A 17,501-nucleotide genomic window follows, 5' to 3' on the forward strand; every position below is an offset into this window, starting at 1 on the left:
GGCTTTCTCTTCACCCTTCTGGCCTGAGCAACTGCAAAGATAATGGGTAGGAAATAGAAACTACAGCCATGTTGAATGCCAGCCAAGACATTCTCAGTAGCGAGACTAATACAGAACAGTGAAATGAAACGAATCCATGAAATAGGAGTTGGGAAAGACAATTTCTTGATCCATGAAAATAATTTACAGGGTGGAAGAGGGGGGTAAATTGAGTCAGGTGAGGTTAAATGGAAATAGAAGAGGCAGAAGCAGTCAATATCTCAATCCTCATACCAACGGAGATGGAAAATTCATGTAAAATTACCATGATTTAGTAGCATCCGTAATTCGAATTGAGAAAGAGGTTAGCATGCATTTGAGTGCAATTGCTCCAGATGTTCTAAAAAAACTCCTATCTCTTTAATCACAGTAATATAACCATTCTGCAAAAAGGTAATGCTGGAGAGATGAAAACCACTCAGGTTCTGAATCTTTCCCCCCCTCCCACTTTCCTCTCCCAATACACAGGAATTTTAAACTGAGAGCACCCAGAGCCAAGGTAGCAACACGTCACAAGTGTGGGAAACCAGGTGAGTTCATGACAAGTGGGACAGGCTGCATGTGCACCAAGAGCTTAAAAAGAAGCACAGGCTTTAAATGAGATGTGCATGTGCTGCTTGCCATATATTATACAGGTTTTGTTTCTAGAAACAAGGGTAATATGAGGATAAGAAGCAAGAATGATAATTGGTGATGCTTAAATCATACAAGAGGGATTTGGTACTAAAAGGAAAAGTTGAAACTGGGAGAAATATTGGTAAAAGCCCAAAGCAGTAGTAATCTACCCAGAAAACAATCATGGTACTTGTAAGGGTCTCTTGCTGTAATCAGGGATTTTTATGTTTCAAATAGTATACATTCTCAACATGACACCAGTGGGCAGAAGTAAACAAAAGTAAGTGCCTCTTGAGAGATAAGAACCCAAATGCTAGTGGTTCTGAGACCTTGAGGTATAAGGTAACTTGTACCTGCAGAACTTCTGAAAACACTGACCTCTGGAACTGTCCTCAGATTCTGACATGGACCCTGAGAACCTGTACTGTACACAGTCTTGGATGTGATGCTGCTGGGGATCAAGAGACTACAGTGGAAATCACTACTCTGAATCCTTGGCTCTCATCTGTGGATGCTAGCTAGAAAAACTGTTATGCATATGGACATAAGCATAAGTAGTAACTGATGAAGTCTTTTGGACTCAGTGAGACCTGTTCCTGAAAGCATGCTGATTTTTTAAACTGATGGGTTTTATTTAGCCACGGTTCCAATAGTATTGGATAGAGGTCAGGGATCTCTATGGAAGAGTTAGGGGAAGGATTGAATGAATTGGGGGGAGGGCAACCCCACAGGAAGACAAACAGTGTGAATTAACCAGGACTCCTGGGAGCTCCCAGTGACTGAGCACCAATCAAAGAGCATAGGCAAGATAGGCCTAGCAACCTAGCTTTCCCCCACCTCCCACACACTTATGCACATATGAATCCCTTGTCTGGCCTCAGTGCAAGAGAATGCACCTAATCCTGTAAAGACTTGATCTTGCCAAGGTGGGAAAATGCCGGCGGGGGGAGGGGACCCTCTCATAGGCAAAGGGGAGGGGAGATTGAGAGAAGACCTCTACAAGAAGGAATGGAAAGTGGCAGCATTTGTGATGCAAATAAATAAAATAAATAAATATATAATAAAATAGAACGGATTTTCCATCTCTGATGCTACAGGGATAGAAAGGACATGGTAAAGATCACTTGTTCTTCTGCCATCATTTTGTGAATCCATCTTTATTGCAGCTTTTGTTAATGTTCAGGAGCTAAGCGTCTCATGACAATGTTTATGTGTGTGGAGATGCTTACATATTCATTTTTCTTCTAAGAAATTAACATTTAACATAAACCACAGTACCACTTTAGTATTTTATGGACAACTTGAATAACCTTGCTCTTGAGTTGAGTAGCGACACTGATCTGCCAATGTCTATTTAAAGAGATTGATGTTTTAATTCCACCGGGCTGAACAGCAAAGGAGCCCAGAGATAAGCGGCAGGCAGTGTTCAGGAATCTGTTAGGAGGGCAACTGGACACCCTTTGCTCTCTCTCCCTTGCGAGGCAAGTCCTTATCTGATCCTTGTAGAGGCTGTGTCAGGCCAGTTAATTGTGCTCTTTAAACTACGTCTGTATTGCAGGCTAAGCTTCTGCTTGTGTCCCTTTGTCTTTGAAGTCTCCACTTATTTACTCTCAAACAGATTGCCCAACAGGAAGCAGGGAGCTGAAGCTTCTTTTCAGTTGACAGATCCTTCTCTGGAAAGAAGACACTAGTTTTCTCCAAACCTAGCAGATGGTTACACCCCTAGAAGTTTCCAAAGAGATTCACCCCTGTCATGCAGGATCTCTCCAACAAATGGAAAGATACACACAGAGAGAAGGCAATCCAAAGGCAACCTACTTTGTTCTTGATTTCATCAAAATAGCCTATGTCCCAGAATAAGCCACTAGAGCAGGGACCAACTGTAAAAACTAAGACAAGACCCAAGACTAAGAAATGAAATTAGTCTAAGACTAATTTTTTCAACTGGCATTAGAGAAGGTAGCTTCACTATTAAACTAGAAGCTTGGGAATTGGGCATTTGTACTGGTTTATCTTCACTGTCAACCTGACTGGACACATACACCTTGGAGTATACCCATGAAGACATTTCTAGAGAGGTTTCATGAAGTAAGGAAGGCCCACCATGAGTGTGAATATTTCCAATATATCCATCATGCGGACTGAATGAAAAGGGAAGACCAGCAGACCTGCCTAGCACTCTTCTTGGGGTTCTCAGATGGGAGGAATCTCATCTGCATGTGACTGATACAGCTACCACAGACTCTGATGTACTGTCCCTGCCTTGGCAGATAGCACCCTCTCAACCAGGAGCCCAAAGAATTCTCTCTTCATTGCGGTTGTTTTCTGTTAGTTATTTGATCACTAAGACTGCAAAGTGACTAGCAACAGCATCTTAGTAGAACTAATTTCATTTCTGCTATGTCCTGTACACATATATGGCAACAGCTGAAGGGAACTAAGGAAAAAATTAAGTACCAACTCAATTAAGTGTCCAAATAACCACCTGCTGGGCTATGCAAGCTTCAGAGTGAAATAATTTAAAACCAGAAGAGTATATACCTTTCAGGCAGCTAGAAACACATTTCTGAAAGCTATCAATTTCGCAATATGATAGCCTTTTAGAGTCCCACTTCTCGACTTCACTCTCTATTTAGTTTATGTCATTCAAAACTGGGCAGTGGGTTAGGGCACCAGGGGAGCATGGATCCTAATGCAGACCCCAGTCAATTATCAACTCCATTGGTGATAGTTCTGAAATCCAAGAAGCTAGTTAGCAAACTATATCACTTTCTGTATAAGGCTAGAGTGAATATAAAATAGTTACTGATATAATGGACTTAGTATACAATACAGATCCAATAAAACACAATGTCTATTATTATGACTCAAATACAAATTTTGCAGGGAATGTCCTGATGCTACAGTTAAGGATGTACTGGGATATCGAAAACCAAAATTACATGAATCTCGTGAATTCCTGTGATCCATAAACCCTGGTGGCAGGTGCAAACAGATGAGTTCCAGGCACATCTAGGCTACCTGGTGAGCTCATGTCCAAGCTAAGCTTCCAAGAGAGATTGCCAAAGGGTTGAGGACATGCAGCTCAGTGGGAGGAATGTGCCTAGCATGTGCAACAACCAAGAGTCAATCCCATAACTTACAAACAGCAGAGCAAGAACAGTGGAACTCTAGGAGAGACCAGAACTGAATAGTTAGAACAGTGAACACTGTCTCTGAGAGTGTCTACTACTGTGACAAGAAAAAGGAACCAAACAGGACATCCAGAAAAACCCCTTAGACCTCCTGTAGAAGCTTCTCATGTCCTGTAGAAGTTCAGACACACCTAGTGAGACGGAGAAATGAGACTTCACTTTCTCATTCGTTGTAAGTAATCTAATCCCTGCCATCTTCACTATTACTTCTCCATAGATGTAAGAAGTATGTAAACACAAAGTACGTTGTGACTGCCCATGTATACAATCTCAGCATTGAGAAGGTGAAAGCAGGGGGGGTACAGCTGGTTAAAGTAAGGTTGGGGCTACATAAGACCATGTATCTAAAATAATATAAAAATAGAAAAACATAGGCATTGCATTCCTCTCAACCTGTATAAGTACCACAGCTCAGCAGAGGCCAGATTTACATCTTTTGTTATTATTTTACTATTATTCAAGGCTAAATTAAAAGAATTCAGACCAGTGAATAGCACAGACATTTGTTGAATAATTATTGTCAGCTGAATAAAAACAATATAGGGATGGAGGAATGAATCAATAATGGTCCATCTCACAGTGAGCATCTTCAGAGCATGAAATAATAGGAAAGAAAAATTAGGAAAGAGATACTACCCACACCTCTACTGGGAACTCGCTCATGAGTAATCCTACAGACATCGGGCTGTGGAGGCAAAGATAACTGAAGCCACATCAATGCACTGACTGCACATGGCTTTCACCAGTTCTGGCACTAGATCTGGACACGGTGACCTCACTGGCAGAGCCAGAGCAATCCCACTCCACAGGAGATATTATGACAAGTGATGATGGTCTCAGTTTAGAATAGACTTTTTTTCATAAACTTATGACTTTCAATGGTGCGTTTTGCGTGGTTTATAGAAGATGGGGCAAAACGAGTCAGGGAACACTTAATTAGAAGCTACCTCCATCAGGAAGCATGGTCTGAAATGGGAGGAACTACTCAATCTAAATCTATTTAGCTTTTGTAGTTCCATGGAAATTTTACAATAGGTTTTCTATTTCTTCAGCTACTCCAGGATATGCACTCATGTCTGAAGACTCGGAGCTTGGAGCCTCAGATGACAGACAACATTTGTTATTTTTCTGAGTCTAGGTCACCTCACTAAGTATGATCTTTTCCAGTTTTGTCCATTCACCTGCAATATCATGATTTCATTTATCTTTACCATTGAAAAGTATTTCATAATATTATACAGAAATATAATAAATATATGTATATACATATATATGTATAACATTTTCATTATCATTGATTGGCTAAAAGATATTTATGTCATTTCCATTTCCTTAGTGGTGTATTAGTTAAAATGGCTGAGCAAGAATCCATGGAGTAGGATGTCTGAGAAACTGAGGTGACTGAGCATGGGACCATGGGGGAATTCTGGGTGGCAGACAGTCCTGTCTGGATGAGCAAGCAAAAGCCATCAGGGTGCAGGAGGACCCTCCGCCATCCAGGAGCTATGTGTCAACAGGAACAATTTGCTCCATAGAAATCAAGACACAATATCCCCTTCCTGCCAGCTGTTTCCATTCTCCAAATCTCATTTCACCTTAAGAAACACACCTTCTAACCAAAGTAATTAAAATTTACCATTTGGGTGTTGCTCCAGGTACACCAAACTGTTTTGTGAGAACATCTTCTCCTAACAAAGTTAAATCTTCCTCAGGGAGAAAGTTACATCTGATTTTCACTGGCATCTCCTGAGTCATGTGGCACAGTGTCCCATAGGGATTGTGGGACTGTGGGTGCTTGCTGCCCTGTGGATTCAGAACTTATACCTCTGCAACTGACACAGGGAAGTTGCATCCTTACCAATTACAAAGACCACAGTGCTCAACGAACACTAGCTTTTATTAATTGTTCAACAAGGGATTGTCGCTGTGACTGGGTGATAAAAGAACATGAAATAATCTGATCTGGGGTGAGCTTTCAGTAGGGAAAGAAAAGAGTTCCACAACTAGACAAGCCATTTTAGAGCTCTTTATAATCTATCGCTTTGATGCAAAATAGATGGCTGGCAAGTTAGTTCCTGTAGATAAAATACGCTATTTGGAACATGTTTTAATTGCTTACCATGGGTCCACCTTTGAACTTTCAACAGGTTGGCTCATTTAATCCTTTCAAATACATTGAAATCTCAGTTTAATGATCCTCATTTTTCAGATGAGGAAACTGGACTCAATGAAATTAGCTTGCAGAAAGCCATGTAGTTAGTTAAAGGGACTAGCACAGTGAATCACGCTTGTGAAGTGACATGGCTTTTTCCACAGGGAAATACAGAAACGGTGGCCAGTGCCAAGAATGTACTGACCCACTTCTAATTAACTTTTCAAATTTTATCATTTCAGAAAATCATGTCTAACTTTTTCTTATTTATAGGAAATATTCAGTATCACAACCAAATGATAGCTTAGTTATTCCAAATATACTCAGAATTTCAAATTTGAGTATGTTCCAGTAACAGTCCTATCCCAATAACCTCAAAGCCCAAGTTTCCCTTTAGCCCATGCCATCTTCAATAACTACCAATCATCAAGAAACCAGCTGTTACCCGCTAAATCTACTCTGTTAGATATTGGGCTTAGGCCAGAGAGGCAAAACTACATATATTAATTCATCACTGAGGGAGCTTAATATCTAATCGCGTCCACATATATATGTCATAACATAAATGATACAATGTAATACAAATGGAATTAAGACGAGAATTCCAGCTAAAAAGGCCATAAATGTTTCATATGAGAGGTAATATTTGTCTGGTCTCTAAAACAGTCAGCTTAATAAAAGTTTCCTCGTGCCATGTAATTCACATGAAGAAAGAAGAGAGGGAGGGAGGGAAGGAAGAGATGGAGGGAGAGGGGAAGGAGGGAGGGAAAGACAGAGACAGAGACAGAGACAGAGAATATGAATCCTAATTCCCCATGGCATGGTCTGGGAGAATCACCTGCCATAATCTGTCAAATAGGAAGAATATGAACACATCAAGAGCTGAGGAACAAATAAGGAAGCTAGAATGGCCAGTGGCAAAGGACTAATCAAGAAGTGCTGCTAAGCAACAGAGGTGGCCAGGTACGCCCTAGGACTCATGTCCCAATAATATCTCTGCAGTCACACTAGGGACAGCACATGATTAGTTCTTGGGTAGATGAGTGAGGAGTAGGAACGTGTTTGGAAGTCGCAAGTCTTATGAAGACTTTAGAAAAATAAATCTTGCAAGACATGCTGAGGTAAGCCTATGATGCCAGTATTTGGAAGACAGGCAGGAGGATTGTGAGGCCAGTCTGGGTTACATTGTGAAAACTCTACATCACAGGTTTAGGGTGGGGCAGAAAGAGAAAAACTAAGGGAGAGAGGAAATGGGAGAGAAAGGGGAGAAAGAGGGAGGGAGGAAAGGAAGGAAAGAGGGAGGGAGAAAGGAAGGGAAGGAGGGAAAGAAGAAAAGGAGCAAAGAAACCTTGAGAACAAGAAATCCTGTTTAGAAGCTTCTGTCCATTTCAGGCATAAAATGAAGTCTTGATTTTTGTCAACGGCAGAATCCATAAAAATCCATCCATCTCTATCTTAATGAGGAATAAATTAAGAGCAAGGCAAGTAAGCTTCCTTCTCAAATTTGAGATGTAATTAAAAGTGTTAAAAAGTAACCACAGATGTTACTGACTTAAAGAACTCAATGTGAAAGTAGAGCTTTAGTCGTTTTTGAGAAATGAGAAGGTAACTTCTTTATTCCTTCAGACTCAGAAAAGGGTTCCTAAGCTACCTATAACAAGGAGTGATCAGGCCTGTATCTTGCAAAACTTATAAACATTTTACCACAAGACACCATCACAATAAAGCTGAGCCACTGAGTAGAGACTGCTGAAATTCATATTACTGAGAAAGAAACATCTGGCACCCAGAATATCTAAACCAATGAGTTCCCATGAAGAGCAGTAAGAGAGTAGACATTATATGGGGAAAAAAAAAAAACCCAACCCCTAGAAATCCAAGCATCAATAAGAAGGAAAAACTGGCCAATGTCCTTAGCAGCCTCTGGGGAAAAATAATGCTACAACAAGATACCATCTCCCATTCACAAGATTAGCAAAGTACAAAATACTTCACCAAGTGTTGGCAAGAATATGGAACAAGAAGACTCTTATGAATTGTGGGTTGACTATAAATAGATGCTACCAATTTTGGTAATCAGGCACAATTTGCCAAGTGTGCAGGTAAAATGCTTCCTCTTGCAATTACTCTCTCAAGAAATGCCCCAAGGAGCTCTCCTTTGTTAGCATAAGGAAGAGCTTCAGAATTTGACCAGCATCCTTATTTGGAAGCAGCTTTAAGACCAGTCAGGAAAAAACTTCCATGTTAGCCATGATGTAGCCATAGAAAAGAATACTGTGGGTCAGCAAATGCGAACAAGCTGAACCTGTATGTGGCACATTTGTGAATGATAAAAGAAAGCTAAGGCATATGAAAAGTGACACTATTTACAGAGCCTGAAATCCAGACTATGTTTGCTGTTGTATGCATATTTGTGCACAGCAAAGCCTGCAAGACACAAGGGAATGGTAAGGACACAACATGACATACAGAGAACACGAAGAGAGATAAAAGGCTTAGAAAATATCAAAAGCACACACAACCCTATGTAAATGGACTATTTCACAATCTGGGTGGTAGGCATGATGTATTTGCTACAATGTTATTTAAATTTTTTGGATGACATAAAAATATTTCACTAAAACTTTAGTAATACAGTATTGAAAATACTCAGATATAAGAGAAAATTAGTCAAAAATTACTAGAAAAAATTTAGATTTTGCTCATCTTATCTCCATACACCCATCTTTCAGAAAGTTGCCTAAGATGTTGATCTAGTCCTGGTAGATGTCTCCTCATCTTTCAAGTGAGTGCCTCTTCCAATAACTGTCTATTTAGAATCCCTGGGTGACTCCTAGCAAGTCGAAACATTTCTGTACACTCATTAAGTCCTCTATGGTAGCTGTCTATCAGATGTGTTACCATCCTACAAAATCAAATTTATCAGTACAAGGATCAAGGACCATTTCCCCCAGACCAGGAGCATATACTGCCACATCTCTGTAGAAATCTTTCTGGGCCTGCAAGTCATTATTTCCTTTGACTTAATTCCTACCAGTCCATGAGGCACCTGCTTAAGATATTCTTCTTTAGGAAGCATCCTCATATTGCTATGATTCTTTGATAAGCTCCACACATACATAGGTGGTAGAAACAGTAAATATGACTGTTGGTCCCTTATGATAGGTCATTTGGTTTTACTCTATAATCCAATGAGTTGTTGCTAATCGTCCCTACATCTTTTTGTTTCTTTTGCATGGGGTTTCACTCTGTAGCCCAGGTTAACCTGAAACTTATTATGATGTCAAAACTGACCTTGAACTCACCACAATCCCCTTATTTCATCCTTCCAATATTTTCCTCTTAATTATGGAGCTGAAGAGGATAAGCTTACTCTTATCATCTTGATTATGCTGCTAAATAATTTGAAATATGTCTTGCACTTCTGTATTCTCCATAGTAGTAACTGCTCAAGAGATACCATATATACTTTAAATTCCTCATTCTTAGAGACAATACAGAAATACCAGATATTTGATAGCTGTTGTGTAGATCCTGGAGAATTCTAATCATCAAGATAAACTACTTTAAATCACTGACATAGAAATCTAGATACTCTCTTTGATATGACCAGTCATATAAACAAAGGTATATTCACCTTGACCCTCATCTTTCCTCATAGGTAACCAAGGCTGCACTGTGGACCTGGCATCTACAATGGCTTGCAGTTGGCAGGACAGTATATCCAGAATACTGGTCTATCTCTCCATGGCTTTCAAATATCCCAGAAGCAGAGACTGGGGAGGAACAAACTTTTATGTCTGATAATAATAAAAAAAATAAAATGTTTATCAAAAAATACTTAGAGGGCTACACTCCCACTTAGTTTGAGATGTTAGATTTAAATATGACTCACAAAGGACAGCAAAGGATTGTGCTGAGTGCTTACACAGAACTCAGCCTTGAGAAAGTCAGTTAAAGCTGAATGTTTGTCTCTCACAACTGTGATTTGGTTCATCCACTCTCTATCGTAGTTTGTTTCCTATTGCTGTGACTAATGCTATCAGACAGCAAACTCCCCAAGAAAGTGTTTATCTGGCTTAGAGTTCCATGTCACACTCCATCCATGAGGAAAGTCAGGGCAGGAACTCAAGGAGGAATCTGGAGGACTGGACAGAAACAGAGACCACACAGGAACAGTACCTTGACCTTGTTCCTAGACTCACATTCAACTACCTTTCTCATAACTCCCAGGACCACCTGTCAAGGCACTGCCCAAGCGAGCTGGACCTTCCCACATCAACAATCAAGAAAATGCCATGATGGTAGATTAAAGGCCAATCTGATGTGGCATTTCCTTGTGTGATGCACTATTCCCTAGGTATCTCTAGTGTGTATCATATTCACAGAAGACAAAGTCCCCAAAGTACTTTTGTTTCCTTCCATATACAACCTTATAGATACCGTTCCTCTTATCCTGGGAGCTTCTGGGCTCCAGAAACAGAAAGTGACAGATTAAAATGAGGCACATGTGTACTAGCCTCCCCATTGTGTGTGACAGGAAAGGAGATCTGAAAGGTGAGGCAAAAAGAAATTAGGTAAGTCACTGATAAATTTGCTGTGCATATGGAGGAAGAAAGAGGATCCTTATTAATTATTATTTTACCTACCCTCTTACCTCTTTCCATAAAAAGACTGCAGGCCTCTCACTGGAAAATATAGCCATTGCTGTGACATATTGGCTACTCTGGGATCATTTGTCTCTCGAAGGTATTATTCAACTAAACTTAGGACTAAACAATGTGGCATCTGATACTAAAAGGTCAGCCATATAAAAACAACAAAGCACTACCTTCAGAGTTATGGTCTCTGCACAGCTGGAACAGGGCTCTGGACTCACTCACTCACTTATTCAATTGCTCAACTGTTCACACAGCTGGTATACACTGACTATTTACGAGGTGCCCTGCATGCTATACTTAGCTCTTGAGGTCACAGGAAGCACAGATCTGTGGGGAAGGTGGTCAAGATGACAAGTCCTTATTAACTTTAAAAGGATGGTGAAGAGACTATACAACTGTTACACTGTATCCAGCTACAGAGCCTCACTAATTAAATGACTCTTCAGTAGATGTATAAGAAAGAAGAAACAATTTAAGAAACTGTGTTTCAGGAAGAGAGGGAAAAGACTTTTCATTACAGCTCACAGGAGATACAGAATCAAGTGAGCCTCCTCTGAATTGCCCGAGCAAAAGAGTTCACACAGTAGAGTTCCAAATGAGGTAGGGCTTCCTGATTCCCCAGATGCCCTACACAGTTAAAGAGGAAAGGACAGCCTTTCTTGGAACAATGAGAAGGTTGCCCTGCATTCTGGCTACAGGTATGAAGGAAAATAGCAATGAAGGAGATGAGTGAGCCCCGCTGTCTTCCTAGAACATGGTGTGATGAATCCTATCAAAGTATAGCTGTTTTCAGAGTCTGAGACAAGATCAAAATGCCATTTTCCTCCCTCACAAAAGGCAGCATGTGTTTTTATAAAGAAATCTGGGTGATATATAGCAGGGAAATTTCTAGTCCAGAAATAGACTTCACACTGACTTTTCACTGAAATTGAAACCAAGACAGAAAGAGTCCCCAGGGAATGGGTAGTAATCATGAGGTTAGAGTAGGGGGTTAATGCAAATCTGACTATCACATACTCAAAAACACTTGCCAGTAGTAGAACTAACAGGAAAGTTACTCTAGCAGATGTTTTCAAATTAGCTAAAACCATGCCACAGAGTAAGGCGAAAGAGCTGGAAATGTGCCCAGAGAGACCTTCTCACAAGCCGCCTGAGGGAGCCCTTTAAATGTCTCTGAAGAGTCTTAGTGCTGAGATTCAGATTCAAGGCCAGGAAGATAAGCAAGTCACAGCACAATCCCTCCCTTTCTAATTGCATAGCCATAGCTTCCACAAACTCATCATGTTGCTGAATATTAAGGCCTGGCAAGGTTGGGTAGCACCAAATGACACACTTCATAACTTCTTATAGCTGCTTACTAATGTGACAAGAAACACGGAGAGAAGACAGACAAATTGTCAGTGACAACAGATGCAAGTTATAGGTGAATAGGAAAATAAATGATTTCCTTTCTGGTAAATTCTAGAAAGGAGGAGGGTAAGTTTATATTTTTTTAATGTATTCAGGGCATTGCTATCTAGTTTGCAACCAAATATAAAATACTAAAATACACAGACAGACAAACCCCAGCCACCCTGGTTTATATCATAACTAAGTATCAGGGTGAGGGAACTACTTTTCCTAATTTGGAAATCACTTGTTTCCCAGTAGTTATTAACTTCTACAATAGTGAGAAAATAATAAATATCAATCAAGGAAATCAGAAGTCATCTGAAGGTGAAAATATCCACCCAACCCCTATCACTTATTAGTTGAAAGGTTAATAAATTGTGTCAGCACCTCTGTGCAAGACCAACGTCAAAATCAGAGCAAGGAGCAGTGAGCCTCAGAGGATGGCCGCTCACCATTCAAACTGTCTGACACACACAATCCACTTCATTGTTGTTGCTGCACCTGCCCTTCCTCCTCCTCCTCCTCCTCCTCCTCCTCCTCCTCCTCCTCCTCCTCCTCCTCTTCCTCCTCCTCTTCCTCCTCCTCTTCCTCCTCCTCCTTCTTCCTTCTTCCTTCTTCCTCCTCCTCCTCCTCCTTCCTCCTCCTCTTCCTCCTCCTCCTCCTCTTACTCCTCTTACTCCTCCTCCCCATTTTCTTCCTCCTCTCCATTTTCTTCCTCCTCTCCATTCTCTTCTTCCTGCTCCGCCTCCCCCCCCCCCCATTTTCTTCCTCCTCCTCTTTCTCCTCTCCCTTTTCTTTTTCTCCATCCCATTTGCTGTGAGTTCATACACTCAGGGTTACAGAGAAGGAAGCCATAAATATAAACTGTAAGAAATGGATATGGGTTGGAGAAAAGGTTCTGGTATCTGACAATCTGCCACTGCCCTCTGTGGTTGCTTAAAGAGCACAGTAAAAGGCGCCTTGCAAATTTTCTTTTATGAGGAATGTTTCAGGTCTTCCTAGCAACAAATCTTTGAAAACTTCTGACAGAGACCAAATCTAGGGGAAATAACCTTCACCAGCAATGAAACAGAAACAGGCTACAAAATCTCCCGTGACTTAAATTCATGAAGAATGTTTTGAGGGGCACTATAATGAATCCTTTCTTGGAAAACAGAGAACTGAGAGCCCTTAGAATATGAGCCCTGGGAATATGAAGTAACCCAAGACCTGGGGTGCTTTCAACCCCCAATGTTCTCAGCACCACAAAAATTTTCTGAAACACAAGCAAAAGACCTTTCTGCTAACATATCCATCTAATTTTTAAAAGATTTACATTTATAGTTGTGGGCATGTGTGTGGGTGTGTGCACCTGAGAGTAAAGAAGAGGGAATTGGAGTCCATGGGTTTGGAGTTACAGACCCAATGTGGGTGCTGGGAACCAACTACAGCCCTTGCAATAGCTGTGTGTGCTCTTAACCTACTATGTTTAAATTAACAACAGAGCAATATATAATAGGAATAAATTATAATTACGGGATGTAACTATGGAGTTTTTAAAGATCCTATTAAACTTCTGGTTTTAATGGTGATGTTTAAAGGGAAACCAACCTATCAATGAAAGAGAAAAGAGTTCACAACTACACCATTTCCTTAAATCAGGACATGTACAATTTATAAAGAAATGAAATCTGCAGGAAGTCTTCCAGTTGTAAGCCTCTTGAGTGAAAATTAATCCTTTGCCCACTGAGACAGGTTAACTCAATTGGGCGAGCAGTCACTAAAGAAACACAATTTGAGCTTCAGGTGATTATAGAAACAATGAGCAGCATTTTGCTTCCTTCCTTGACTACAAAGTATCAAGGAAATGATACATACATACATCGTAAGGAAAACAAAGAATCCCGATTCCACAAGAGTTTCTTATTGAAAAAAAAATTTGGTGCATACCTTTATCAAGCTGTAGTCACACCACTACTGTGCTGTTCCTGGGTTATTTATCAGACAATCAGACTGTGCAGTGTTAATTTTATTTAAAACATCAGTCTTGATGACTATCTGGAACAAACATGTGCACTTAACAGATTCAAGTCTCACTGTTTCTGTCCCTAAATCCGGATTCAGTGAGAAACATAAATCACCAGAATTTAGAAAGCACAGAGAGTGGGTTTGTGGTATTTCTCTGCTTAATATTGTTTCGAATGATCGCTCGTGTGATTCATAATGTTTTTAGTTGGTCCTTCTAGAATAAGATGAATCTGGAGGGAGAAATGAGAGGAGCTCAGACATCCAAGTCCCCACAGGGAGAGGTCGTGCCCTTGTCCTTCCCTTCAAGCACAAGGGCTTGAATATAATTGCAAAAGTTTTATCAGTAAAGTACTTAGTGATCTTTCAAAACGTCTATTCATTTTGCCAAGATTTATGTTGCCTGTATTTAGTTTTTGAAAATTCATACAAATATGCAATACATTTTGGTCATGTCCCTCTCCTGCTCCCTCCCTATGTTGCCTATATTTTATTTAACAGTAAATCTTAGAATCACAGAGAGAGAAACACAAAAGTAATTTTTAAAGCTTAGCCTGCATTTGCAAGCATTTTCTCGTGCAAAGTTACTTACATTTTCTCTTAAGCAAATCACTTAGGTTCAAAAATTTTTCTCAGACTCTCAGACCTACAACTTGGAATAAATATCTTCAGGTAGTGGTTCCAGGCAACTTTAAGCTGAACCAATAAAGCCAAAAAATAATAAAGAAGAGAGCTATGGACACCAGATTTCTATCAACCTCGTTTCCTTCCAACGTTTGAATTTTCTGGACCCAAACATAGCTTTAAAATGTTAAGAACTTAAATTCTGAATATGTTTTGACTGTATTGGAATTCCTTTTAACAGCCAGAGTTAAATGAAGACCACTTTCCTCTGGTATTGTATAAACTAGAACAGTCGCATCATTCCTTGCCTGCCTGTCATTTCCATCTGCGTTGGAATAGATACTATTGTTATCTGCACAAGACGATCCGAGCCAATAGCAAGTTGCTACCTGAGACTAAAATTGTGATATAAATAACTGTCCAAAAGCACTTCCTTTCTGATCTAAAACAAACAGAAACAAAACAAAAAAATGGACTGAGCGGGGGGGGGGGGGGATGCCAGATGTTTGCTTTTGGTCTTAAATTTCTTTTCTGACTTCTAAGCTCTAAGCCGTCAATCGTTATTCCTATTTAAATGGCCCATCATCTTCTAGGAAGTCATTCATGAAGACCACAAATGCTAGAAAGCTGTCTTTAATTGTGACTTATATTATCCAGCTTGTAATTCTGTTGGAATTTCATTTGCTAGGCCAGGAGGCATGACTGGTACCCTCTGGGGGCTCAGAACCAGTTTCTCCATGAAGTCTTGCAGGGGTCCTTTAGAGATATAACCTCTCACCTGACAGCGATCTGGTCCTCCTAGGTATGCCACCTGCAACCCCTCCCCGTCCACAAGCCCTCCCCTTCTTAAAAAATTCCGCAGCGCTCCAAGCCAGGCAAGGGGTGAGCAGGCAACCTGGGCCAGCATGATGCCCTCCAGGCACAGGCGCTCAGTGCCTCTGGGGCGGGCACACGGGTCCCTTCCCACGGCCTCAGGAACAACATGAAAACCAGAAATGCATGCTCTCCGCGGGCGCTGAATGCAGGGTCTTCATGGCCCTTAAGGTCCCTCTCACAGCTGCAGTCGCCCCTCCATGAAAGTGCAATTTGTTATCTGGCCCAGCCTGGAGCAGGGAGAAGTGCCCATTGGTCCGAGCTCCAGCTCCACTTATCTGGTCCTCTGAATACAGGCTCTCACCGCCTGTCACACCAGGAAATTCGCGGGCAGTTGGCCTCAGAGACTCTCTGAAGACCCCCCCCTCCCCCCCCGTCCCCCGCGCCCCAGGACCCTTTCTCTCCTCTGTGTGTGTTTCTCTGTGCCACCTTCTTTGTGTCTCTTTTTCTCTGGCTTTTTTCTTACACACACAGGGAAGGGGTCGCTCTTCACAACCAATGCCAAAAAATGTCACACAAAAAGAGTGCAACAACTTGCTTTGCAAAGGACTCCGGAGGCCCTGGCGAAGTCCCCTGCAGTGAGCAGCTGCGTTTGCCTGCGAGGTGCCTAACCCGTTGTGAATTTAGCTGAGGCTGATGGAGATATAGGACCCATGTTCTCGTCCCCTCCCCCTCCCTTTCAGGGACCCCGTCTCAGTTAAAAATCTGTCCCTTCTCAAACACCCCAGGGAGCGGCGAAGATCCTGTGCCTGGGGAAAGGTATGCTGATCCCGGGATTCCTGGGGTCACCACGGGGACCAGACGTGCTCCCGGGGCAGAAGTCATGAAATTGAGAGTGCCGGCCCATGGCCAGCAGAGGCGGCCCGCAGTCCCTAGGATGCCAGAGAGGGCTGCCGCGACCTCGCAGCGAGAGGTGAGCAGCAGCCACCCAGCGCGCCACCGCTGCCACTGCCACCACCGCCGCCGTCGCGCACGCCCTAGCCCTGCCGCGCAGCCCGGCATTGCCTTACCGCTGCCCGCAGTCGGTTCCTCGCTGGCTGTGTCTGTCCGTCTGTCAGTCAGTCCCACGAGCCTCGGAAGGACCAGAGCAGTAGCCCGGCAGTCCGGGACGCCTCTCAGCGAGGTGAAGGGAAGGCGCCCAAGTAGGCGCCAAGGTGGCTGCAGCCGCTCGCGCCGCGGACCCTGCTGCTCCCCGCTGGCCGAAGGTGGCTGCGAGGCCGCGTCCTCGGGTTTGCGGTGCCCGGAGCGCAGCGCTCGCCTCTGGCGCGGAGGCTGAGCGCCCGGACGCGGCGGGCAGGGGCGGCGAGGCTGGGCTGGTCACCCGCCCCTGGGTGCATGTTAATACGGCGGGGAGGAGGAGTTCCGCGCTTCCTCCGCCCAACCACCGGAGCCGGCGGGCGGGCGGCGGCCGCGGCCAGAAGCAAGGCGCTCCCACCCGCTCCGGCTGCTATGGAGTGGCCGCCGGCCTTGGTCCCGGCCAAGGCACGGGAGTCCCGGGCCGCGGGGAGGCGCTGCCGGCTCCGGGAGGGTGCGCTCGCGCCAGCTCAGCCTCCGTTGCCAAGTGCGTCCGCGCCTACCCCGGAGCGGACGCCAGCATCTCAGCCCGGAGCCAGGGGCGGCCACCCGCTAGTGGGCGTGACCTATCCGTACCCTTGCGCTGCGTCTTGGGGGGGAAGTAAACTTCCGCTCTTGTCTGCCCAGCGCTCCTTCCTTACTCTGCAATTCTAAGTAGAGAAAGCAGACCTCAGCACAGGGTCTTTCCACAGACCCTGTGTGAGGGCAAATGGTTGTTGGAAAGCTCTCTTCTCTGTCCTTGGAGCCCACAGTAGAAGAAGTAGCCCTTGACGAAGTAACCACGTAGGAAGAGACACATGGACTCACACATCACAGAGGGCTTCAAAGCTTGCACCAACACTCAAAACCGTTCTTCTTGGCTACTCAGTTTTC

At 42.9% G+C, this 17,501-nt stretch overlaps 1 protein-coding gene across 1 annotated transcript in view; it reads right to left on the bottom strand.

Annotated features, from left to right (window-relative positions):
- Positions 1-17,107, bottom strand: part of Dlgap1 (DLG associated protein 1) — an 865,098-nt gene extending 847,991 nt beyond the window's left edge. The window contains exon 1 of the mRNA XM_052192730.1: positions 16,565-17,107. The gene's annotated coding sequence lies outside the window, so the exon portion shown is untranslated. The remainder of the gene's footprint in view (positions 1-16,564) is intronic.
- Positions 17,108-17,501: the final 394 nt, after the last annotated feature.

Source organism: Apodemus sylvaticus, chromosome 9 (genome assembly GCF_947179515.1).
Source record: "Apodemus sylvaticus chromosome 9, mApoSyl1.1, whole genome shotgun sequence".
In the NCBI taxonomy this organism is placed as follows: domain Eukaryota; kingdom Metazoa; phylum Chordata; class Mammalia; order Rodentia; family Muridae; genus Apodemus; species Apodemus sylvaticus.